General features: G+C 37.2%; 1 long non-coding RNA gene across 5 annotated transcripts in view; it reads right to left on the bottom strand.

Annotated features, from left to right (window-relative positions):
- Window positions 1–84: 84 nt before the first annotated feature.
- Window positions 85–27,823, bottom strand: part of LOC124873976 — a 223,444-nt gene continuing 195,705 nt past the window's right edge. For all 5 annotated transcript variants that reach the window (XR_007039680.1, XR_007039679.1, XR_007039682.1 and 2 more), the window contains 3 exons: window positions 20,594–20,669; window positions 13,456–13,525; window positions 85–2,706 (listed from right to left, as the gene is read on the bottom strand). This is a non-coding gene — a long non-coding RNA (uncharacterized LOC124873976). The remainder of the gene's footprint in view (window positions 2,707–13,455; window positions 13,526–20,593; window positions 20,670–27,823) is intronic.

The following is a 27,823-nucleotide window of genomic DNA, read 5'->3' as shown; positions in this document are numbered from 1 at the left end:
CTTGGCAATAAAGCTTTTCTGATTCTGATGTTTTTTTTATGACCCAATCCCAGTGACACAATTAGTGGCATCACAGATAGAAACTAAGTGTAACAGATACTTTATTTTATTTCAGTTCTATTCATATCGATCATTTTCAAGTTTAGTAGTCCACAACTCCCTGTTTCTCTGGGACATAAATATTATGTGACACAGAGTTCCCTTTCTCTTATCCACTCTTCATAATGGGAAATACAGGAGAACATACCATTCAAGTGAGGCCGATGTTAAAGTCAGGAAATGTATACAAGAAAATACATAATTACTAACCTTGACTTGCCCTACCGACAGTCAGAGCAATAATAATAATAAATCTGTTATTGGGTGCACCATATATAGAGGCTAGAGTCCTCGGCGCAGCTGTCCCTGGTTCAATTCTTGGTCCCAGGCCATTCCCCTTCTCTCTCTGCCCTTCTTCCTGTCAATCAAATGATGAATAAACAAAACTAGTGGCACAAAATCTATTGTAAAAATTCCACAATGACTGGGAATGTGGCAAACACGCCAGGATCCAAGTGGACACAAGCTTATCTTGCACTGTGGCACAATGAGGAGGGCGGTCAGAAAACTGTAGCATTTCTCTACACTTCTTTCCAGCAAGCCAATACATGTATGTTAGATAAATGATAATTTTGTTCTGTGATTATCATTTTCTATAATCTAATTATTCATTTTAGAACTAAAAGAAAACCGCAACCAGAGAGAAATCTAACTGAAATATAATGAAATATGATCTTAGTACCACAAAATGTCTTCTAATGAATAAGTCTTTTCTCTTAATGGAAACCAAACCTACACTTGTAACTCTTAAAAATAATAAATTGTCATTATGAAATGATGGTGCCAGAAGCCCAACTTTTTCTTTAAACTATGGAAAATAAGAGACAAATGAAAAAACCATAAACATGAAAAAGGAAAATGTTAATTATAATAACTGTGCTATAATTTTAAATATATATTTTTTTCTTTTGCTGGCTCATGATGCAAAAGCAAAATCCTAAGGTAGAGGCTTTAATCAACAGCGAGTCAGACAGAGAGCTACCCCACCAAGAGGATGGCTAAGAAAAACACAGTTTTATATTTATTGATAGGGGAGTAACACGATCTTGCAACAATAAAACTCCATATTTGTCGTCAAAATTAAGTCACTTACGTAGTGCTAGCCACTGTCAGGAAGTGAATTTGTCTTGTGAAATAAGGATAAGCTTTTATTATGAAGATGGATGCTTTGTGCTTGACAGCCTGTAACTATGTGCGAGACATTTTTTATTGAAGTATTAAATGAATTGGCTCTTGAGCCATGTTGGGTTGACGTAGTCGGCTAAGCAATGTATTGAAAGCCCTGTGAAAGGTCTGCCTTGCCAACCTTTAAGTGCTAACACTTCTAAGTTTGGAATCTTCTTCAGAACTTCCTGTTGGAGCTAAAATATTTGACAGGCTTTTAACGATTCTGCATTTGATCCTCTGTAGATTTAAAATCTAGGGGCCACTAGGGGCACGTTTAATATTACCTACATAAATATGCTGCTGTTCTATAATATTGTAAAACATTGTGGCCTCATGTTTCTTCTGGGCATCCCATTAATGTCTTTACTGGGGGTCTGGTCCATTACGACTTGGTGGTCGACTCCTTCTAATTGTCTGGTCCACTTCTGTTTTGGGGCGTGAGTTTGCAGCTTTGTTTTTTTTTTTTTTTACTGGCTGCTGTTTTTAGTATTTGCAGCATTTTTCTTTTTGCTTCTGTCTATTTTCTGTGATTGCAGCATTTTTCATTTGCAGCTTTTTTGTTGCATTCATTTTTTGTGTGTGTTTGTGTTTTTTGGAGTTTGCATCATTAATGTGTTTGCAGCACGTTTCTCCATTTCTGGCGCGTTTAGCCATTGGCTGCGTGTTTGCACCTGTCGGCCAGTAGGTTTAGCACTATTTAAAACACAGTTTGGGATTTGTGAAAAAGCTGGTAATTTTCATCTTTCAAAGGATTTTGCATCTTGTGAACCATGTACTTAATGAGATGAATTGTAAGATTAATAATATGAATTATATGATTATGATTATTAATGTCACATCCCTGCTATCAAAAGTGTTTTAAAACGTTTTACTTTTTACAATTTTACAAGGTTCCTAATGCACAATATTTACACAAAAACAACAGTTACCTGCTTATTTTGTAATGAAGGTACACAGCTAAAACATTTACACATCTTTAAACAGTAGGAAGCTCAAATATATCTGAAAAACACAAACAAATATAGAATGTTTGATAAATATTAACTCTGCACATGAAAGAAAGCTCATATAATGAGGCAATATTATTGTACAGTAACTCAATATTGACATTAATGTAAATACGTAAACCAAATACTCATTTACATCAAATGAACACTAGTAAAACAGCATTCTCCAATCAACATGTTTTCAGCCAGACTGTTCCAGGTTGTTTCTCTGATCTTTTTAATGGTCGCTGCTCAGCTGAATCCTCCTTTTTTACTTCTTTCCAAGTAATTCCAGTTCACTTTGATTCCCTTTGATCTAGTTTTCTTCAGCTGGAATCGGTTTTACTTCCCAATGCTAGAATTTTAGTTATTATTGTGTGCGTTTTGGGGAGAGTGAAATGTCAGCATCTTCTTTATTTCTTGAGCCAAGATGAGGTTCCACCATCAGCATCACCTACCGGGAGAAACAAGAACAGTGTTGGTGTATATTCCTGACAAAGATGTGACTCTGACCCTGCCTTCTGCTTTCCCAGTTGGTAAAACTAGACTAAACTATAGAAATATCAAAAAACTCAAATCTCTGAGAAGTCTGCTTTTGAGGAAAATAAATAAAAGGTTAAACAGTTTTGGTAAATATATATATTTATCATGTGTGTGTGTGTAACTGTATTTTCGCCTGCTGGACAGAAATACGTTGACTTCTTAACCAAAGACTAAAGTAAAACACGACACACTGATGGCGGTGCAGCAGAGCTCTGAACTGTCATAGTCAAGTCAATTCAATTTCTACACAGAAACACACACACACACACACACACACAATTCAATCATGTTTCTGCTGCTGCCTGGGGAAACATACTGTGGAAACCTCACTATAGTGGAAAATCACTTTTTCCATGTTATTTTGCTCAGAAGGTCCTACAGAACACACACACACACACGCTGACTAAATTTCCACAACGAACCAAGTGATCAGATTTTTTTTAACTCTTTGTGGTGCAGATCTCACACTTTCATGCCTATCCCAGCCAGAAGAGTGAGCAAAGGAAGTGACTTTTATGCAACCGTAAAAAATAAAAATCTGGGTCCCAAACAGTTAATGTGATTTTCATGACAATTAAAGGTTTGGTGCTGAGGGTTGGCACATTGAAGTTTACATCAACATGAAACCACATTTGACAACGTTTAAGTAGTCTAAAGGCTTAACAATAATCTCTTACACATTCCTCTGGAAAGGGACACAATAATACATAATATCAAGTATGCAGACAAAAGCTTTCTTTGCATAGTGTCATTGAAATTACTCTGCAGGAACAGGTTTAAAATACATCAAGCGTTGTATGAAATTTTAAAATGAATCTGACTGAGTTGCTCCATCTTGACTTTTACTTTGCTGCTGATTTTCCTCACTGTTTTTTTTTGTTTTTTAGAACAAATACGACACAAACAAAGGTGGATCATCGGGAACCAAGTGACAAAAAGCAACATTTGAGAAGAAGTTTTATGATTTTTAATAATGTTATATTTTCTAATTCTGCTTTACACCATCTAGTTGTTGAATGTTTATTAGTAAATTTGTGTTCTGATCTCGCTCACTTCATACTAAGGGCCTAATAAATGTTTGAATTACTTTATAATAATAAAAATAAAATCTGGTGTTTATAACTAAAATACAGTGCCTTGCGAAAGTACTCGGCCTCCTTGAACTGGTCAACCTCTTGCCACATTTCAGGCTTCAAACATAAAGATATAAAATTCAAATTTTTGTGAAGAATCAACAACAAGTGGGACACAATCGTGAAATGAAATGAAATTTATTGAGGTTGACCAGTTCAAGGGGGCCGAGTACTTTCGCAAGGCACTGTATATGGACCATGTAATTGTTTCTAATGAAAACTGCCCAGTCAGAGCTGGAGTGTTATTGTTGCTAGACAGACAAAGAGACTTTTCCACTTTATTCAGAGACTTTATTTGTTACATACAAGTGCTTAATATTTGGTAGAAATGCCTTTTAAAGTGTACGAATTGGGTCAATTTTTGGGTATTCTTGTACATATGTCTCACACTAGTTTGCTGAAATTTATGCCAATTTCTCTAAATCCAACTGATGCAAAGTGTCAGGGTTCAACATTTTGGGACTCTGTGTTGGTTTTGTGTTTGTTCATTCCTTCAGTTATTTTGATGTTAGTTTTGTTCTCCATCCTGCCTCCTACTGTTTGCAGTTCTCTCTCCACTCGTTCATAGTTCCTGTTGTTGTTGTTTTCTTATTTATCACTTAGAATGGTTTTCTCTTTATAATGATTATTATTATAGTTATCTGGTTTAAGTCTCTATTCTTCCAGTCCCTCCTGATAGGTTAGTTTTAGTTATTGTTTACATTTTGGTTTGTATGTATTCTAGTCCTCACGTTCTCTGCTTCCTTTCCAGTTGTTTCAGTCAGTGTTGGTTTAGGTTTGTTTACTATATTGTTTATTAGTCCCTTCTCCAATGGGTTAGTTTTGTATTAGTTTCACCTGCCCTTCAGCCTCTCTGTTTACCTCACCACACTTGTCCCTATTTCTTTTGATTACCTGTCTATTGTTACTCTTTCATGTCTCTCTGTATATTAGTTGGTCTGTGTTCTTAGTTCTTTGCTGGTTCCTCTCGTTCACTACCCCTGTTTATGCTCAGTTTTACTACGTTACAGAATTGTGTACACATGTAAGTTTTTGGCTCGACTCATGTTTGTACCTGCTGCGATTTATGTTACGTTTTGGAGACCTTTGATTAAAGAGAAGCCTTCCTCTCATCATGCTGCTGCCAAGCTCATCTGCACTTTGGTCCGATCCAAACCCAGACCTTGACACAAAGTAGTCAAGTTGTAAACTGTCTGCTCACACTCACCTTTTTCAGCTTTTCAATTGAACTGATATCAGAGCTTTGGGATGGCCACTCCAAAACTTTAACTACATTGTCCTCCAGCTCCCTTGTGATTGATTTGGCTGACTGCTTGATTATTGACAATTTGGAAGAGCCTTATGCCCAAGCCTAAACTTCCTGGCTGGTATGTTGACTCAATTGTTCTACACAACATGCATTCCTCATCAAGCCATTTATTTTGTGAAGTGCACCAGTCCCTCCTGAAGGAGAACATCCACACAAAATAACACCACCACCCTTGCACTTTAGAGGTAGGATGATGTTCTCTGGCTTGCAAGCTTCACCCATTTCCTCCGAACATTTAACAGTGGTCATAATGACCACACACCTCAATGTTACATTCATCACACCACAGGTCACGTCTCAAAAAATGTGTCATTTATCACTGAGTGAATTTTGTACGATGCTTCCAGAGTAACGATTTCCTCCTCGCCGGGTGGCCTTTCCCATTTTGGTAGAGGACTCATTTCACTGTGGATAATGATCAGCTTCAGCCAGCATCTTTACCTGACAGAGTAATGTTAGTAGACCTAAACTTTTGAACTTCAAGAAATAAAAACAATCTGTGAAACGTTTCTGGCACTTTGCAAACAGATGAGTTAGTTCTGTTAACTATAACTGATCTAACACAGGGAAAGTTTAGTCTGATTTAATGTTGAATAGCAAAAAAAACAAAAAACAAAATGTGGAATGTTAATTTCTGATTTCATTTATAGAGGAGGTTAACGTCTGAGTGTCAAATTAAGGAATAATTTTAACAGTAATTGAAAAGCTAAACTTTTAAACATTTTTAGTTCCAAACAGATTATTTTGGAAGGTCTAAAACATTGACATTATATGCAGTTATCTGGTTTACATGTTAACTCTTTTATTGTGTAGCTTTGAAACCGATCAACTGGAATTTTAATAAATAAATATTGTTTTCTACTAATTTCTTTTTCAATTGTGATAAACGTGCTCCCTCAAAGCAAGGCCATCTGCATCCTTAGACCTTGTGGATCAAAAATATGTGGCTGATTTGACACTATTCAGAAGACATCTGAATAATATCTCATATTAACACAGTCTGAACATCAGTTTAAATCTGTAAGGAGAAAATAATATTTGAAAAAAGTGGTGAATAGAAAACTGAATCACAAAAAATGTAAATACTTTCTGAAGCAGACTGAGGTCATTTGAACCATGAGGGTTTTTCACTGTGCTGCGTTTTTTTTTTAACCAAAATTGTAACATCTCATCATGTACTTCAGTGTGTTGTAGTCCTCGTTATTAGCATTAAATTAATTATGTAGTAACATAAGATTAATGTGAGGCAGTGGTTTCTTGCTGTTAAAACCCTTGTTATATTTAGCCAGATCTAACGAACAGGTGTCTCCGAATCTGCTTTTGAGTTAAAGTGGCTTGGTGTTTGTGGTTCAGTTTGCTGTGTAATCAAATGAAAGCAAGTAAAAATGTCTGTAAAATACTTGACCAGTAAAAATCTGGCCTTAGAAAATTACTAAAATTGTCCATCTATATAAACTGCTATACTGGTGGGCCTATCTGTTACATTTCTAAATTGTGGTTGGGAGTGCTACAAATGGTCCCCAGGCTGCACTTTGGACACACCTGATTTAAGGATTTAGGTATTTTATTTTATTGCTGATGCAGGTATAAACCATATTTTCTTTTAAATGTGATACATATAAAAATACAACCAAGCAAAAAGTCCACAATGCTCATTAAATCCATGTTAAAATAGGTTTGCGTCATCTTTTAAAATGTTTACAGACATCCATCTACTTTTATTGGATCTTTTTGGTTCACTGTACTATTGCCTCAGATGAAGTATCTCAATCACATTTATCTGCTGAAGAAATCAGATTCCTTTATGTTCCTGACGTCCAAAGAAAATTCAGAAGAAAGTAAGGACGTCTTTATCAGCACAAAAACACAACCCTCCTCTGCTTCTGTCACTTGTGGAGCCCCACTGAACCCCCTCTTCCTCCCCTAAACTGCCATCCTTTGCCGGTGCAGCTCAGTGGGACCCTCTTTCTCTCTCTCTCTCCCTCTCTTTCCAAACCTCTCTCTGTCACTCTAAGTCTATCGCCCCCTCCCTCAGGGCAGAAGTAAACCCCGCCTTGAGGCCCTGCTCCTATTGTTTGCCCTCTGCTACTTCTGTTTGGGGCCTTTGTGCGTCGCTAATCAGCCGTGGGGCCATGCTTGGCCCCAAGTGTGTGTCTGCGAGTGTGTTTGTGTGTGTGTGTCTGTGTCCCTTGCACTCATTACGTAGCCACACTGGGAGGCCAGCATGGGAAGTTTCTGCTGCACTATACACCTCCCTTCTTCCCTCCAACACCCCCACCCCCCGTACTCCATTTCCCTCCCACTAGCTGTCCATCACTTACATCCTCCCCCTTCGTTCTCACTAGTCAGAGACTTGGACACTTTGTGAGCAGAACTGCACCTGTTTCACTGGTTTATTGTCATGCAGAGAAATTCTTCCACTGTTAATATTTTTCCCTAGTCATTGATAATTAGCATCAGAATAAAATTTGTGTGATGGGAACTGATTTAAAATGTCTTCTAAGGAGATTTTAACAGTTTAAGACTAGTATCTGTCTTAAAATAAACTAAATTAATTAAATCTCATTATGAACCTCATACTGATCAGAAACTGAAAACTTCACATCAGCTATTTCTTTATTTTATTCTCTGCTGTAAATATGTCTGGCTAAGATCCATAATCCAAAGATAGCAGAGAGTGGACACTATAAATTTAACTTAATTATTAGGGGTTCAATTTGGAACTTTTTGCTTTTATAGGACATGTTTTACCCGAACCACGAATAAAAATGGTAACAATCAAATATAACATTGTTAGAAAAAAAAGAAATCTAGCATTTGTAAATATTTTTTTTTCCAATTTAGACATTTAGAAACACAAAGTAAACTATATTTCATTCTGCCTTTAAAACATTGACTTAAGATTAATCAAATGAGGCTTCAGCATAAATCAGAAAGTATGGCTGATATTACTGTGACTTATGGGGCTTTGGGTTTAGTTTTAAATCGTTCTTGTGTTATGTAACTCCCAGTGTTTCCTGTGTTGTGTTAATAAGTCATTTCCCTTGTCTTTCATTGAAATGCTGACATGTTTTCTGTGTTTATCTCCATTTAAGTCTCTTGCAGATGCAACCCGTGTCAGTTAGACTCACCTGTCCATTGTTAAGCTAATCACTCCCAGTCTCTATGCTACCTTTTTTCACTCCTAGCAGAATGTTTCAGTTGTTTGCATCATGTTTTCTGTTACCCCCAGTACCGTTTGTGCTCATGTTTTCATATCGTTCCTTTGGGTTCCCTGCTGTCTTTGTTCCACTCTACTTTGTTGAGTTATTGTTTTATGTTCTTTTCATTAAACTTCACCTTTAATATGATTCTGCCTACCTCCTGCCTGCAATTGGGTCCACTCCAACAGTTAAACTGGACAGATATTTTAAAACCACTTACATGTTTACTTACTATTGTTACAATATTCTATTTATAGTAAATGTATTGTTGCATGTGTATTGTGTGTTTCAGCGGTTAGACTGCACATTTTTATCCTGATGGCAAAAATTTATCTGGGATGAAAATTTTTCCATGTCAAACTTTAACTTGATTTATAGAATATAATCTTTAAAGTCCAAATAGGTAATTTCACAGTAAATGTTTGTTTTATTGTTCCTCGTTATATACATTTAACAGTAACAGAATTGTCTCTTTAACATTTTAATCAGTGTCAGTTTCCAAAAGAAGTCAGCTGGGCTAAGTGAACTGTCCATTCATCCATTCTTTCACCCAAAAGTCACACGCTGAGTGCTCCTTTACCATCATTTTCCATTCCCACTCTTCCTCTGCTTTACCTTTCTCTCATTTGTCAATCCCTTCTTTTCAGTCTGCTTCCCCCCAGCCCTCCTTTTTCCTTCTCTCAGCCGTGATGTATCACCTGTCTTTCCCTGTGCGTGTCTCTGTGATGATGCTGAATCAGTTGCAGCTAATGAAGCTCTTTTACTTGAGTTCAAAAGTGATCTATTCATTGCTCATCATGACTTCAGAGGACGTTTCACAGACTAATGCTCAGTTCTTAGAGAAGCATACTCACCCTGACCCTAACAACTCTTTCTCTTAGCTAATATGTTCTAACCTAAAGTGGTTTATGTTATGATGGCTTGCTTTCTGTCCCCATTATCAGCATGTGGATAAATAATGTGACAGCAAAATTGATTAAGGTCCCCAACACACTTGCTCAAACACACGTGCACACACATACGCATGCAAACACACACATACACACACACACACACACACACACACATACATGCACAGCCACAAAGGCATCTCTAATTTCAATGTGGGACTGAGAAAGATTTCACTGCCTCTGTCAATGTCCCTAAACTATCAGTGTTTACCCTTCCTAAATCCGCCCCTCTTTTCTGACAACTTGGCTCTAGGTCACTAGCTTTGTCAGCTTAATGACACATATTCATGTTACGACTCATAATGAGCCAGTATGCTTGTTTCTATTTCCTCTCTCAAATACGAGTAAAAGGAGCTTGAGGAACAGCATCTGAAGGGTTTCCTCCCCAGTTCTTCCTACCTTCAGTCATTTCACACGCAACAAGCCCTTGAACCTTTTTAATCATATTGAGTCTTGCTCTGATATTATGGTTAAAGTGTTAAACTTGCTTCACCTTTACCATGTTAAAGGCCAATGTTTAAATAAAGCTTCCATCCAATTCACTTTCTTTGAGGCACTAAAACAGCATAACCAGATTTACTAAAGGATTAACATTTTTTTGCAACATAAGATTGTTAGTCAAACCCATTTGTATCTGTATTAAACTTGAGGAACTCGAGTCGGTGACTGAATGGTTCTTTAAAAGGTGTCTTTGAGTTAGGAACAGAATCCTTATGTACACGAGAAAAAGCAAATGCCACAATACAAATCAACTTTACATATTAAGATACAGATCTGACATTTAAAATATTAAAACATTTCTTGAACTTGAGCTCAGGCGCTTTTTAAAATCCAACTTATGGGAGAAGTTGGATTTTGTGTGATCTCTCTGAGATGTGTGATCTCAGAGAGAACGGTACGTCACAAACGAGATTGAAAGGCTGAAAGACAAATTAACTGTGAAGCCATCAGGGTTTTATTTTAGATTTTTCTAACAACGTCCTCAAATATTAGAAAATGTGGACTGTGTGTCTAACCTCACTGTGTGTTCAGCATGTTTAAAAAAACTTTAGGTAGCTTTGTCTTTTCTGTTATCAACTCACGCGACGTCTCCTCAGATAATCATCATGCACCATCAGGAGTAGTTAAGTCTCCTTTTTATCCTCTCCAAACGCAAATACTCCAATATGTTTCCCTTCAGCTTTAAAAAAAACAAACAATTATAACACCTAATGCTAACGCCTCATTGCAGATGGTTGGATGGAGAAAACCTACAATTGATTGGAGCCAACATACACAAAACCTCTGCTGCCTGCAACCAAGTACCTCTCTTCATGAACTGAGAAAAAAACTACTTTGTTCAAAGGTTTAAAAAAATCCCAAAACTTTATTTTACGTATATAAAAAAATATTTTTATGGATACCAATTACACAAAGTATAGTCAACACCATCGATTATGAAAACTAATTGTTGCAGGAATCATTTCAGCCATCAACTGTCTTACACTACAGCTAAACTTCCACTACTTCATTGATCAGATGGTTTTACATTTATTCATCCCAGTAATACAGGGTTTATCTAATCATCTGGTGCATTTTTCTTTCAAAGTATCTCCCATTTTCCATTGGGGTTCTTGCAGAGAATTTATTAGATTCCCTAAAGTGTAACATGCCTTATTTTGCTTCAATTTAACTCAATTTTTTCACAAAAGCAAAGGTTCAGACACTAAACTACCTTAAGCTAGGAGAAATGTATGACCTGCAAAAAGAATAAAATCACATCAGAAGTAAGACGGTTGGGGAAGACCAATACTCACAGAACAAAATTGCTTTACTGAATGTGAATATATTGAATGGTTTAGAGCAGAAGTCCTGCAATTTGATGCTTCCTCTCTTGATAGGGCACCACAGGGGACATGGCTGTAGACCACAATGACAGGTTAGCCCATTATATCCAAGGGGGACCAATAACCTTAAACTCTGAAAGTTCACCTGTGTGTAAAACTAAATTAATAATTTAATATCTTTTCAAATGCACATACAAAGAGACAAAATACAAGTGGAATTACCAATGTGTGCAGCTTTGATGAAGGCTAAATTGTCTTAAGTTAATCAAAACTAAAATCGTAGCATACAAATGGATGAAATAAGGAGCAGCTCTTAGCATTTGACAAATAGTTCTTATGAATACAATATACTAGCACTACGAATAACTGTGCAAAGCAGCAATGTACTTAAAATATTGATTAAATGTTTTGTAACCATAATTAGTAAATACAGAAACTGTGTATTTATTTGTTAGTGTATCAGAGTGAAAAAATAAACTGTGGCAATTAATGGTGACTGAAGGATTCCAAGACTATAATATACACTCATACAGGTATTCATCAATCCAATATTGTGCACTCAAATAAGGGGTTCAGTGAAAGTCGTACAAATTTCACTAAATGTACAGAATTCATCATCAGATCTTCTAAATAGCTTACCAACCTCAGCAGTCTGAAGAGGACTTTTTAGGGTTGGACTTCACTATTCACTATTAGACGCTATTAATGTCTCTCTATTTCTGATGACTGACCAGTGTGGACCTTCTTATTTGTGGTCAAATATCTCATAATCATTAGAGTAATTTTCCTCACCAGCACCTTTCCTGGAAATCCTACCTTGTTTAATCTACTGCACTGAACCAAAACAAGATTACAGAAGTTTTGAGAACCCTGATATGGGGCCACTTGGACTGAAAAAGGGCCATCTGATTGTTTGGGCCAGGTTTGTTCTTAACATGAAAAATAAAAGACAGAAAAAGCCTATACACAACAGATTTGATACCAGATTGCTCAGCCTACCCTCTTCAAAAATGAACTATACATAAAGTCTCCAATATTGGCAAAGCCTCAGCGCTTTGTTTGACCTGTAAAACACTTACACGTTGCTGCTTGTTGCAGACACATGGGTCCTTAAGGGGGGGAGGCTTTAACTTTGGAATCTTATTGTGTTTGTAATATCTTAAAAGCAGTTCTTTATTATGGTCTTAAGAAAGTGTAGAAAGTGGGGAAATAAAACAGGCTTCCCACTTTGTTCTAATGCTGTCAACAAATACAGAAATTTAAAACAGAGATTTTCTCCTTTGTTTTTGATACAATAAAGCAGGGATGCAAAGTTCTAATTTGAGTTTACGATGTTCTGGTGACGTAATACAACACCACCAAAACCAGCCAGAGCTGAGCATAATAAATGATGATTTGTGAGAAGACCTGTTAAACAGTTAAAAAACGTTAAATATGTATCAACCAAGGATCATTTCATTTAAGAAATCACCAGGGATGAATCCTTAAATGACTCCACCAAGGAATGCAATGATGGAGTGTGTAGCAAGAGAACAAGAGATCCACATACACTATATTGACAAAGGTACTGGGTCACACCATCAAATAAATGAATTTTGGTGTTCCAATCACCTCCATGGTTGCAGGTGTATAAGGTTTGGCTTGACTGTCCTGCACAGAGTCCTGACCTCAACCTTCTTGAATACCTTTGGGGTGAATTAGAGCAAAGGCTGCAACTCAGGTTTTCGCATCTAACCATGAACAGACTACTAAAACTTGTGGAAGATGTTTACAGAATAGATAAAGTTGCTGTTGCTGGTTATGGTGAGTCCATCACTGAGCTGGACCTTATAGATTAACAATAGGATGTCATCAAAATTTAAGCATGAAGTGTTGCTTTCTGAGGTGTTTCAGCCTTCTTCCTGTTGTCGTACAGGTTCTTTTCAAGTGATTTATTGATTCGACAGCCCTGGTCTAAAAAACTAAGATTAGTTTTTCTCTTTATAAGAAATTTGTCATCATCATTTAAAAACGGCATGTTCTATATACTCTGGTTGTCTTTGTTAGATAATATTTGTTTGATGATCTGAAATACTTAATTAAACACTAAAACAGAAATCTACACTTTTTTTTTTCAACAGCATTATAAATCCATCACTATATTTCATTCTATAGTCAACATATTCACTCCTATTTTCATTTTGGTTTTCAGGTTATGATTAATGTAGCTCTTTTGATTCAGAATAATGTTGTAGCTTACCTTTAAAGAAAACCTCTTTCACGTCTTGCAGAAGTCCTTATAGCTGACCAGGTGACAAGTCCTCACTTGTCTGTAAAAGACAATCACACACATCTTTACATCCAGAGCAGCAATTCATATCCATTAGGGCAAATTAAACATATTTAATGTTCATTTAAAGTTGTTCTTTTTTTAGTTGCATCATTTCCATGTGATAACCTATGTTTTCAGTTACATAGCATGTAACTGCTGATTTGCTCAAATGCAGCCGTGCCACCGGTGTGCCTTCAGCTTGTTATGTTTGGGGTATTACTCTAAGATTTCACGGTAGTCAAAAGCGAGTGGAGTATGGGGAGTAAGGAAGGTAGGGAGAAGAAAGAAGAACACTTGAGATTCTTGCTTCGTTCCCTCCAAACTTGTAATGTAGGTTTGATTAGCAAGCATGTAATGTACTTTACCCCCACGGCTGGAGACAGGGGAGAGGGAGGAGGGGGCGATGGAGAACAAGAGGAGAGGGATGGAGGTAGAGGTATAGCAGGAAGGAGGATGAGTGTATATAAGCTGCCATCTCAGCAGGTCTCCTCATCTCCCCTCCTCCCCCTGTGCCCACTACACTTTATTTCTCAACGTCTTCAAAACAAGACACATGTCCCCCCTCTTTAAAACCTAACATCACCTCCTCTGTCTAGGCACACACACTAAAGCCTAATGCCCTGTCCCCATTACCACCTCCTCCCCTCCTATAGCTGCACCATGCTGTGTAAGTGCTGGGTGTGGGTGGGGTAGGGTGAGGTTGGAGGTCAGAAGCAGGAAGAGCCTTTTTTTTGGGGGGTGGGGGGGTTGTTGCCCAGTCTCCCCGACTAACAAGTTGGATGTCTGCATGCAGGAAGTTGTTTGTGCACCGACACAATGCAAGTTTGTTTGAATCCAGCAGGGTAAAGTTGGTGGTGTTGACACTCAGCTGGTTTTAGGGTTAAAGGCTAAAGAAAATGTCGAGGCAGCATCCACCAGTGTCTCACATTTACAGAAGAAGGCAGAAACTAAAAGTCATCAGAAAATATGAAAAAAGGGCCTTTTAGCTCAGCTGTAAACTTTTTAATATGTTAGTATGAATAAAAAGATTCCAATAGGTAGATTTTAGTCAAAAGTATAGAGTATATAATGTGCTCCGAATGTATTGGAACAATACAATCAGACAATCAAAAGCATTTAATTTGAGAACATTTATTCAGTGAGCCGAAAACTCCAGTAACTGATTTTTTATTTTATGCCTAACCTTTTTAAAATGATCAAACGTTCTTTAATTTGTAATTCATGACTTACTGTTTTCTTTGGGTTTAAATATAATCTGTCCTCTATTCCACTCTTCAATATTGTAAAGACAAGAGAACATTCCAGTAAAGTAATGCACATAATTTTCATGTATGAGTTAAATGCTACAAACAATTTACTACCCACCTGAACTTATTTCAACTAACATGTTTGCAGTCAAAGCAATAATTAAAGAATGTACAACAATTAAAACCTCTGACAAATAAGGCTGGATGAGGACCCAGGTTTACCTTATGAGATTGTTGGTAAGAGTGGTAAAAAAATCAATTTTGAGATGTTTCAGCTGAATTTATTTTAAGACTTCTGTTTCTATGTGTAATAAGGATACCAATAAATGTGGAGGGACCTTGTTATACCTTGTTTATCATAAGCTGAATGCTACATTTTCTATCCATGATGTGAATAAACTATCTAAAATACTTTAAGCATTTTGCAAATTAGATCCAATAACTTAACAATACAATCAAATGAGGAGTTTCTCATCCCATCATCCCTTATGTGCCTCCCATCAGAGTCGATCAGCGCTTTTCATTCCCCCTCTCCCTCACTGTGTTGTCGACTCAGGCTGTGAACAGGAGGACATTAATGTGTGGAGACACCTGACAAGCCTGCTGGCCTTTAGGGCTCAGCCTAATCACTCTAGACCCAAACCCATTGGGAATTAAAACTGCAAAACCAAACAGTCACTGTGGGAGCTGGCTGGCATCTGCAAGAGGCAGCTGAAAGAGAGGACGTTACAGAAGGCGTGTCATGGAAAACATGTGGTTACAAGAAGAGAAAATACAAAATCTGCATCCAAACATCAAAGGTTCTGATTATTTACTGTAAATCTGTCAACATTTTCACTTCTGATTGTAAAAAAAAAACAAAAACAAAAAAAAAACAGTTTTCTATATCCAGATAAAGACTGGGAAATAGCAAGCAATGATATTTAAAAACTTAAAGACAGTTTAACAGCCAGAGGTCAAAAGTCACATCAAAACGTTGCTGCATCATGTTAGAACTACAACTAAAGCTCTTTTTCACTCTTCAGAATACAGTGCTAATTCAAAATGAATAGGGATTTTCCAGTGTTTAAAGTACAGTAGCTTGTTAACTCCAGTATCTGTTAAGCCACACAGGGCCCCTCGCCACTCTGCCCCTCTCTCCAGATGCCCTCATTAATTTTAGATTGGCTCTAAATGAGTCTCCTTCATCGCGCCCGAGGTTTTCTAAATTAGATTCATTTATATTTAAATTGTGAAACAGCCGTGGTTAATGAGAGAATCGTTATTTTTGGGGGTTATTTCAGATAGGCTGATAGTTTGGCAGCTCATGGCTGTGTGAACTTAAACCACCAGAGAAGGCACACATGTAGTTAGGCAGGCAGTACTAGTTTTACACTCTTTTTAAAATTTTTAAGGAATCTAATAAGAATGTAGCAGAATAAACATCATCTGCACAGGGCAAATGAGGGACTAATTATCATTGAGAAGAAGAAATTGGACAGAAATAACTGTTTTTGTAACTTTGCTGCCAGAATTATGATGAGCACATAAACACAACCCTTGTTTGTTATCCTCTGTTAACACCTAATTTAACACTCCTAAAACTAATGTGTCATTTCTGGCACATCTGTGTAGTTTGCAGCACTGTATGTGCAAGAAACCACATTACAAGACTTACATGTTGACCTAACAGGTGCCTCGATCAACACAGAAGGGCCCGGAGAAGCAGCAGGATGCCTCTTAACCTAAGCTGCTGAAAATGTGTTGAAAATGTCACATCTGAGAAATAAAGAACGTGAGGAGGCACAACAGAGCTTCAACCCTCTACCCCCCACCCTCCACGCTCCTACCCATCCCACTCATAAAAAAAAGCCAAATCACACAGTGCTTTACAGCTGTACGTCTCCTTACAAGGCTTCTTACAGTTCTCGGCGTCCTATAGCAACCCCCCAGCTTCCCCCTGCCAGGAATTTGACTGTTAGGAATCTAAGTGCCAGGCGTTTAAAACCTGAGGAATGCTATTGTTCTGGTCACAGCTGCACTAGCACTGGCCCAGCTTCTGCTGCTACTGTGTGTGAGGAGGGGGAAGGGGTGAGGAGGGTTGTGATGTGGAGGAAGAAGGGTGGGAGGAATTGAAGGTGTAAAAAAGGCTACTTTTATGTGTTTCCAGCACTCTGCTGTCTCATGACAAAGCAGCAAATAGTTGACAGCAAGTTGACACATTCCTCCTGGCTTGGACATTTGGGGAGCTGTCTCCATCTCCCCTCCCCTTTCCTTCCACTTTATATCCTTGTCTTATTTAAGATCATATAAATGCTCATGCTTTCAGCTAATGCAGTGGCTTGAAAACACTCAAACCTTGTGTATTCTATTTGTATTTTATGTGATAGACCAACACAAGTGTTTGGTTTTCAGATTCTCTTTATAAATTAAAATAAAAAAAATGTGGCACACATATGTATTTACCCGTTTTTAATCCAATACCTATAAACAAAATCCAGTGTAAGCACTTGCAGTTGTTACTTATTTGAATAGAGAGCACCTGTGTGTGATTTAATGTCAGTATAAATCCAGCTGTTCTTTGAAGGTCTTAGAGGTTTATAAGAGAACAACAGAGGACACACAGCATCATAAAGACTGAGGAACACAGCAGAGAGCACAAGGAGAAAGTTGAGAAGTTTAAAGCAGGGTTAAGAGAACTTTGAACAGCTCCTAGAGGTGGCCGTCTACCTAAACTGACAGACCAAATAAGAACATTAATCAGAGCAATTCTGAAGAAGATGCAGAGATCTACAGGCCTGGTAAGAGAATCTAACAACAGGACTACCATTAGCCGTACACTCCGCACATCTGGCCTTCATGGAGATTTTTTAAGAAGAAAGCCTTTGTTCAAAGAAAGCCATAAGAAGTCTCATTTGCAGGTGGGAAAAAGGGCATGCCAAATGTGGAAGAAGGTGGTCAGGTCAGAGGAAACCAACATTTTACTTTTTTGCCTACATTTGTGGCAGACAACCGCCACTGAAGATATTACAGAGAAACATGGATGTATCAACATCATGCTGTGGGGATGCTCTTGAGCACTGAGAGGGCAGCTGGTTGGGGTCGATGGGAAGACGAATGGAGCTAAATAGAGGATAATCCTGGAAGAAAACCAGTTAAAGGCTTCAAAAACTTCAGATTGTACCTACATTTTAATTTCGAGCAGGACAAAGAACCTAAACATATTTTAAAATGCACTATTTGTGTTGGTTTATCACATAATGTCTTAAAAGTTCAAAGAGTAGGAATAATTTTGTTAGGTGATGTAGCCAGCTAATAATGAAACAGACATGTTTTATAGCTTAAATGTCTTTATTCTGTTTTTCTGGACTATATTAAGTGACTTATTGTGTCTATTATCATTTAGAGCTGTTTAAATTAAACCAAGCAAAATAGTTAAAAACTGGTAGTAAAAACATCTTACCAAATGCTTAGTAATAACTTTGGCTAATCAAGTATGGCTGTTTCACTTGGCCAGGCTGACATATTTTGTCAGATAAATTTGCTCTGGTCAACGAGACAAAAATGTAACTATTTTGCCTACATACATGGAAAACTAGCACACACTGTGTAAGATAGTGCTTGCATCATGCTGTGGGGATGTTTCTACTGTATTTAGAAGTGGCTCAAGGAAGCTGGTCAGAGATTATGAAGGCCGGATGGAGCAAAATAGTTAAGGTTTGTGATTGTGAGGTGGATGAATGTGAAAAAGATGAAGGGTTATGAATACTTCTGCAATGCAATACAGGTCCTTCTCAAAATATTAGCATATTGTGATAAAGTTCATTATTTTCCATAATGTCATGATGAAAATTTAACATTCATATATTTTAGATTCATTGCACACTAACTGAAATATTTCAGGTCTTTTATTGTCTTAATACAGATGATTTTGGCATACAGCTCATGAAAACCCAAAATTCCTATCTCACAAAATTAGCATATCATTAAAAGGGTCTCTAAACGAGCTATGAACCTAATCATCTGAATCAACGAGTTAACTCTAAACACCTGCAAAAGATTCCTGAGGCCTTTAAAACTCCCAGCCTGGATCATCACTCAAAACCCCAATCATGGGTAAGACTGCCGACCTGACTGCTGTCCAGAAGGCCACTATTGACACCCTCAAGCCAGAGGGTAAGACACAGAAAGAAATTTCTGAACGAATAGGCTGTTCCTAGAGTGCTGTATCGAGGCACCTCAGTGGGAAGTCTGTGGGAAGGAAAAAGTGTGGCAGAAAACGCTGCACAATGAGAAGAGGTGACCGGACCCTGAGGAAGATTTTGGAGAAGGGCCGATTCCAGACCTTGGGGGACCTGCGGAAGCAGTGGACTGAGTCTGGAGTAGAAACATCCAGAGCCACCGTGCACAGGCGTATGCAGGAAATGGGCTACAGGTGCCGCATTCCCCAGGTCAAGCCACTTTTGTACCAGAAACAGCGGCAGAAGCGCCTGACCTGGGCTACAGAGGAGCAGCACTGGACTGTTGCTCAGTGGTCCAAAGTACTTTTTTCGGATGAAAGCAAATTCTGCATGTCATTCAGAAATCACGGTGCCAGAGTCTGGAGGAAGACTAGGTAGAAGGGAATGCCAAAATGCCAGAAGTCCAGTGTCAAGTACCCACAGTCAGTGATGGTCTGGGGTGCCGTGTCAGCTGCTGGTGTTGGTCCACTGTGTTTTATCAAGGGCAGGGTCAATGCAGCTAGCTATCAGGAGATTTTGGAGCACTTCATGCTCCCATCTGCTGAAAAGCTTTATGGAGATGAAGATTTCATTTTTCAGCACGACCTGGCACCTGCTCACAGTGCCAAAACCACTGGTAAATGGTTTACTGACCATGGTATCACTGTGCTCAATTGGCATGCCAACTCTCCTGACCTGAACCCCATAGAGAATCTGTGGGATATTGTGAAGAGAACGTTGAGAGACTCAAGACCCAACACTCTGGATGAGCTAAAGGCCGCTATCGAAGCATCCTGGGCCTCCATAAGACCTCAGCAGTGCCACAGGCTGATTGCCTCCATGCCACGCCGCATTGAAGCAGTCATTTTTGCAAAAGGATTCCCGACCAAGTATTGAGTGCATAACTGTACATGATTATTTGAAGGTTGACGTTTTTTGTATTAAAAACACTTTTCTTTTATTGGTCGGATGAAATATGCTAATTTTGTGAGATAGGAATTTTGGGTTTTCATGAGCTGTATGCCAAAATCATCCGTATTAAGAAAATAAAAGACCTGAAATATTTCAGTTAGTGTGCAATGAATCTAAAATATATGAATGTTAAATTTTCATCATGACATTATGGAAAATAATGAACTTTATCACAATATGCTAATATTTTGAGAAGGACCTGTACATTTTAAAATTATGATATAACATTTATCTCCTTAGCTTACTGAAAAAAATTACTGCTTGTTAAAGCCAGAAGATGATGAGAGACACTTACAAGCCACCAAGTGGATTCCATGTTTGTGATGTTCCCCGTCCCTGTTTTCCATAAACTGTCTCTTCTTTGATTCACTCATCATAATAAGTAATAGTAGCAAGTGTAGTGAGAAGGAAGAGCTTCTCTTTGTGCCTCTTTGGAAATTACTATCCAGCTGCTTGTTGGAACAATGCTTGGCCTTCTTCCAAGCATCTGACTTCATAAACACTGTGCCATGCTCAATTTGGAGCGCAGCGGAAACTGGGCAAGCCCAGTACCCTCCAAGGAATTGCTGCCTCTCTTTGCGGGGACTCCCTCTGTGTGAGCATGCTTGTGTATGTCTGATTAAACGTATTTGTGTGTGATTTACCTACCAGCGCCCAGTTTTTGCTGTCTGGCTCAATCACTGCCTCTGTCTCTTGGGTGTGTCTTTAATCTCGGATTGCATAACTAAAAAATAGAAGGGGAAAAAAAAAACAAATGCAAATGAGAATCTGACATGTGAATATGTATCCAGACTGATTTCACATAAATATCTGTCTGCAATGTCAGGCAAATAGAAAGGCATGACTGACACCTATAGAATAACATACATATCTGAGCCAATATCAGCACACAATGCCAGTTTTTGCTCTATTTGTTAGTGAAGATGTGGGTGAATTCACAGATAGGAGACAGATTTATAAAACATTCGGCCTTGGTGAAAAGCTGCTGAGACAAAAAGGTCAGAGTTCATTGTGAATCCTTTACGCTCACAATGGCTCCCAGTGTTTCCTGATCCAAGGCTGTGTTACCAGGCAACAAGTACAGTTCAGGGAAAGTAACTGGCAGACTCTTTCACTGCAGCAAAGTTGTTGTTTCTGTGCAGAAAGTTAAGGCTGAGTCTTGAATTTATGTGAAAGTATGGTTAAGCTATGTAAAATGAAAGGCAATTCTCAATGAAAAATGTCCTTGTTTTAGGTCAAGTTCACATCTCAATTGATGCCTCCCTGCACAATGGAAATGCACATGCACATATAACAACAAACGCATCTATGCAGACATACACAATGCCCCCTCCATACCCTTAAAACTTGTCTGAATAGTGTACAGTACCACTGGGTTCTTCCTCCTCCAGTATAATGAGGACCTGTTTGGGTCCAGTATGCCCAGTTACACCAAATGCACAGCCCCAAAATAAAAATAAAAAAGTCACAGAAATAAACATGAACACACAGAAACACACAGACATGCACCACCAGCCCCAGTTTGGCTCTGACTGTTTTAGACAGAAGGGCATTTAAAGCACAGAGACAAACAGCTACAGTGGCTAGATGTTGTGTTAACAGTTGGACAGCAAAATCCGATAAATGCTCTACAACAGAAAGTTCATTTAAAGTGACATCCTTAAAAACTGAATGTTAACTCCAGTAGGTGGACTTTGATTAAAAGAGACTGGAATATGGAGGACCAATCCTGCCATAATTAAGAATAAATACAGAAATAAAAAAAATAATGAAAAAGATTACTGGGCCAGAAAATAGCTAGACATGTCACTTATAGTGCCAATAAATGCAACAAAATAATAAAAACAAGATATTTATTCAAGAATTAATAATTTAGTCATATATAAATACATATTTCTATTTTAATCTTTAACTATTGTAATTTATCGCTTTGTTATTATGCTTGTTTTTTATTTAAACCACTAATTTTCAATCATACTTATTCCTTGAACTCTATATGTTTCCTGTGTTTCTTTAGTAAAAATTCATTGCTGTTTTATTCCAAGGCCTTTTATTTCTTTCATATTTATAACCACATAAATATATTTAAAACATGTTTTATCCTAAAAAAAACATTTTACATTTGTCTTGTACTGGAAGTCTGAGGTGTACAGAGTGAAAAGGAATGGTGAGAGTACAGTCCCCTGTGGTGCTCCTGTGCTGCTGACTACCTGGTTAGACTCATAACCCTTCAGTCTCACAAACTGTGGTCTGTTTATCAGGTAGTCTTTGATCCAGGAGATCTTTGAGGCCTCCACCTGAGTCTTTTGGAGTGTATGACAAAGCAATTTAGGTTAAGGTTATGAGGCTTTCATTTAAAAATCCCACATGACATATGAATAAGGGAAAGAAACTGGACTCTTAATCAGGATAGAAATTAAGGCTATCCAGCAAAAACTCTGCTTTGGATAAAGCATATGTTACTGTGAAGGAAGATGGACAGTGCAGTATCATGAATGTAGCTGATCATTGAGTTAAGTGTGTCCCATTCACAATAGAGTTTTAAAGCATTTAAAGGACTTTGCTTTACTTAACTTTAATGTAGTATCAAACCGGTCCACTGCATTAGCAAATCCTTAATCCTAAATGACAATTTTAGTCATAAAAATGTGACATGCAATAACAAATGAAATATTTGTTTTTGTGAACTAAAGCTGCCAATATTTCAAAGTAGTTTCTCTGTGCTTTCTTCCCAATGTCTTTTTCCAACCCATAAGCCTGTTATAATATCAATATAACTGTATACAGTCACAGTATATTCATATGAAGTACACCTCAAATACAGTAATGTCATCCCCCTATTTGCAAGGCATTCACCTGGGGCAGGTGCAGTGTGGCAAAGGGCCAGGCTAATGCAAACAGAGGTTTCTGATTTGACTGCATACTCTCTGCTGTAACAGCTTTAATATGGGCAGATCCAGGTTTTGTCGAATACTTGCTCGTAGTCTTGGTAAGGTTAGCAAATAACTTCATCATTAGATCATTTTACTGTGGAAAAGTGCCAAAAATACTTTTTTTTTAATTACAAGTTGCAGGTAAATTTCTTCCAAGGAGGCAACTTTACAGTTTGTTCAAGTATATTTGTTTATTTGCTTTGTACAGTTTAATAGATCTAAATCAAAATATTGTTGTTCAGATTTATTACAGAGCAAATACTAATTAATTGTGTTATTGAGAGTTTATGGTTTTTAATACATTATACAAATTTAAACATTCTAATAAAGTTCCTATCTTGATACCTAAAGTAAATTAGAATAAACAGCAGAGGGACCCCAGAGCTGGGCCCCCCATAATTTCCAACAGGATCATGGGTAGCTGGGAGAGGTTTTGGAGTCTGGCTTTGTTTGTCTCTCTGTGCTGACATCACTGTGCTGATGGCACCAAATCCCTGTTCTCCTGCGCACAGCACTTTCTATACAAAACAGCAGTACATGCACATGTGCACAAACACACACATTCTGTGGTAAATGGTACGAGTAATGCCAACTAGGCCAAAAAAAAGAGCATCCTTTTTTTTAACAGATTTTCAGACATACATGAATGCACATATGTATGAAAACAGTTAACAGGGGGAGCACTTAAGCTACTGTAGTTCTGTCTATATTTGGGACTCTGTCCTGTCAATCGCATTTTTTGTGTTTTAAATAGATGTGGGACGTAGTTAAAAAAATTATTTAATAATTTAGAGGCTTTGTAATTAATTAATCACTATTATATACATTTTAAAGAAGTATATTTAAGACAACAAAAGTGAAAAATGATGCACAAGCCAAACCTTGAACTAGCAGTGCGAGAAATGAATGTGATATCCAAACTTAAAGTGTTCGACAGTGGCAGTTATTGCATGAATGTAAGAACATCGTCTAACAATATAATTATTTCACAAGAAAAGGCAATAAATCATTTTGGGTTCACAGAAATAAGATGAGACGAGATTGTAAGAATATGTTTGAAGAAAACTAAGATTCCTGCTTTTGGTATCACAAACAGAGTACAGTTTCAACAAATTACAAACTGGGTTTTAAACAGTCATAATAATTTAGTTCAGGTTTGACTCCTCAATAAAATCTGTTTCATGCTCTTTCATGTAAAAAGAGCAGAATAAAAAATCTCTCTTTAGTCGAGTTGAGGTTTAATGAGTCAAAGTATATAGACCTCTTTTAAAAACCAAAGTTCTCTCTATTCCATGCCTTTACAAATGAAGGAAAAATACAAATAGTAATACTATTGATTTAAACAGATGGAAAACAGTCGGCGGTTAAAATAAACGGTGTATTTTTGCACTGCTCTAATATGGAATCTGAACCTCTGACTGTCCAAGTCAAAACTACAAGTTTAGGGAATGATTTGAGGGATTTTTCTGGCTTGGAGCTTGGAAATTACAACTTGCATGTACAAATAGCAATTCACATTTAAGCTTGCATTGTTACACTGTAAGACCTGGAACTAACTTTAACAGAGAAGGCAGGTTGTGATGATACAATATGTTTATTGTTTCGGGCAGAGTAGCTGACTACTCTGGCTGTGTTCACTGTATTCAGCAGAGGGTAGTTTTTCATTGATAATTCTTTTCTGCGCATTTGTATAGTTTTTCAGATATCTTTGTTTTGCACAGTGATTTACATCTTGTTTTTCATAGAATATTCTTTTTGCACATATATTTACATAGTTTATCACAGATAGTTCTTTTTTCAATAAAATTCCTCCAGTTGGAGACAAAAAGATACAGCTTAGTTCCATTTATTTTCATTATATTAATATTATGCTGTGCACAATGGTACATTTTGATGATACACAGGGTAAATGTCATGACCAAAGGTTGGGTCATAAGCAGGAGTCCTACAATGGAAATCAGCACTTTTATTTGACCAGATTCCCTTTTATGAGATGAAAAACACATTCGCCACAGTTTCGGCGCATTTGGCAAAATGTTAGCTTCGTCTGGCACATTGTCTACTAAAACCTTTACTGAACAAATGAACTGATTCAGTCCAAATTTGCTGAGGTTATAGTGAATATGTTGATGACCCGAGGCCTCTGCTATGTTTTCAAAAGGATTTTAAGGCGGTTTTGCACTGATCATTTAGAAAATAGTATTGGAAATTCTCAAAAAAATTGATTTTTTCTTTGTTTAATCACAATTAAATACATATAACAATTGCAATAATGGTTCCACTAGAAAAATATTTTTTATTGTGTTACCTTTATACAGGTACCAAAAGTTTGCATTTAGACTTTATAACTGTGGAGCTATTCTTGATTTATTTCAGTTATGTAATGTCAGATGGAAATTGCTTCTAAAACCCTTAAGGCTTAACAGTGGAGTATAATTTATACTTATATGCAGTTCTATGTATCACAAAAAGCCCTGAATCATTAATCTTATTTATAGTTAGATTTTTATGAGTTATATTTTCTTGTTATCTTCTTAAGAAAAGTTCAGGCGCAATAACTGGATTGAAAACGAGTGAAAAAGTAATCAATGTCAAAAGAAACTCTTTAAAGGACCTTCAGAGAAGCTGAGTAACTATTGATCAAGACTTATTTAACTGACTACAAGAAGGAGCTCCTTGGAAGGAAAGTATTAAGGTAGTTTGAAACTATTGCATGGTATGCTTCACACTGGAGAACAGTGCAGAGTATTTAGTTTTAACATGTATTTCATCAATTTTTCAGCTCTGAATACTATCCATATATGTGGGACATGAAATTTATGTCCTGCACTCATGTGTGTTTTTGCTCATAAGTTGAGTTATCTGACTGTCTTTACATAACCTGGTTAAATATTAACTGAGAGCTTTTCTCTTTCCTTTTAGTGCGGTCTTTGGTATGCATGCAACTCAGAGAGAGGTGGGAGGAGTCTGGCAATGGGTCGGCGATACTTCCTCTCAGTCAAGAGAAAATAGGGGCTACTTTTTTTTCCAAATGATTGTTTGTTATGGACACAAAACCACATCTTGGACTTTTTATCCCTCATCAATTATTAAGGTTAATAAAAACCTTTTCAAGGTAAAAATCTGTCAGTGGTACACCTCAGCCTTTACTCATGCTCAGAATCTGAAGTTGCTGCAGACTGAGAAAGTATAATATTTTTAAATGAAGAGAAGTGTGAAAGGGTTTTTTGGAGTAAAAATTAAAGTACCTTAATCATTTTGCAGCTGAATTTTGTTATTCAACAGTTCCTATCATTTTCGTATGTATAAAAAATACAGCATCTTGCTCAAGGACACTTCAGTGGAGCAACTGCTTGCTGATGCAATTTCAGCCCTCATCCTCTGGTTGAATAGCAGCCTCTAAACCCACTCATCCTTCTTGATGCCTTTGTATATGTTTGTATTCTGCAGGGCATAGAGGGGCTTGATAAGGGTCTACAAACACATATCTGCACTCAGACATCCTGAGACACACACAGCAAAAGATATAGGGGACACACACAGACAGACTTAAATGCAAAAGTCAGTGCTCCTAAGCTCCCTGAAAAACAGCTGGGATGGACTCAGCAGTCAGAGCCACTCAGGGCCAATCAAAGCTTATGATAGTTCAGTCATTCACACCACTGCTCTCATTTCCTTCACCTTCAACTGTACACACAAACTTTTGTTTGTCAAATGCCTTAAGAAGCTAATGAACCTTATTATTTTACAAATGACAAAAAGGAAATTAAAAGGATTTTTTTTATTTATCAATGCAGACATTGAGATCAAAAGAAATTTTGTTAGGATGCTAACCTGGTAGATAGTTGGCTAGCAGATTGTGGGGAAAATTTGAAATATTCTTATTTATGATTTTAAACCTTTTTTTTTTCTCATTTTTTGTTCTCAACTGACCACAGATGTACTTTAACTTACTGCATAAAAGAGGAGTGGTAAAATGAATGTAAAGTCATTCTAATTTAGCAATACGTCAGAATTTAAATGCACGTGTATTTTATTAAACTGAGCACTATTTTGACTTGAGATATTTGCAATTTTTCAATAAACTTTGACCCCATTCAAGCCGTGGAGTTGCCTCACACTGGTTTCAGTCCCAAGATGCCTGTTGATGCATATTCTACAGCTATCGAAATACATTTTTCGCTATCTAGTGATCAGAGTGCAAGTAGCATCTGAAAATGATGTTACTATATTATTTGAAAAACGGTGATGATCAGTGGATTATTCTGAAACGCCTGTATAGTTTGACTCTAAAGCCCTGTTTAGAAATAGCAGCCTCAAAACAACCAGCATTCTTGAGGATAGTTTGTTTAGCTACCATTATGTCTAGTTATGCCCAATGTCACTAATATGCACAATAACTAAATGCATGTCTATGTTTTGTCCTATATTGAAATGAACAAACTCTACTTTATGCTCCACTTGCTTCAAAACAAAAGCACAATTGTTTTATTTTTTATGGAATTGTAATGAATTCAGGCAGTAAGGGGTTAAATGCATTCATAGCTTACATTTTTAAAAAATTGGGCCAAGGCTGAAAAGATTACGATAATTTTACTAAACATGACCAAACTCTTTTATACATGTGACATGCTCCACATGTGACTATTCAAAAATGCCAAAAAATGTCTGGAAAAGCTCTACAGAACATTAATTTGATGGGTCACTTACCTTATTTTTTAATTAAACCAAAAGTTTGCATTCAGACTTATAACTGTGGAGCTACTCTTGATTTATTTCAGGTATGTAATTTCAGGCAGAAATTGATTCTAAAACCCTTAGAGCTTTGATAAATGTTTTTAAATTGAAGCAAATAAGAAAACCTTTTGATAAATGCCAGGTTTAAGTTTTCATTCGGTGAAGAGGTGAAGTAAGCCTTGTAACACAGATGATGTTCCAATCTTTA

The sequence above is a fragment of the Girardinichthys multiradiatus genome, chromosome 9 (genome assembly GCF_021462225.1).
Source record: "Girardinichthys multiradiatus isolate DD_20200921_A chromosome 9, DD_fGirMul_XY1, whole genome shotgun sequence".
Lineage (NCBI taxonomy): Eukaryota > Metazoa > Chordata > Actinopteri > Cyprinodontiformes > Goodeidae > Girardinichthys > Girardinichthys multiradiatus.
Note: the sequence above shows the minus strand (reverse complement) of the source record. Positions and strands in the feature narration are given on the sequence as shown.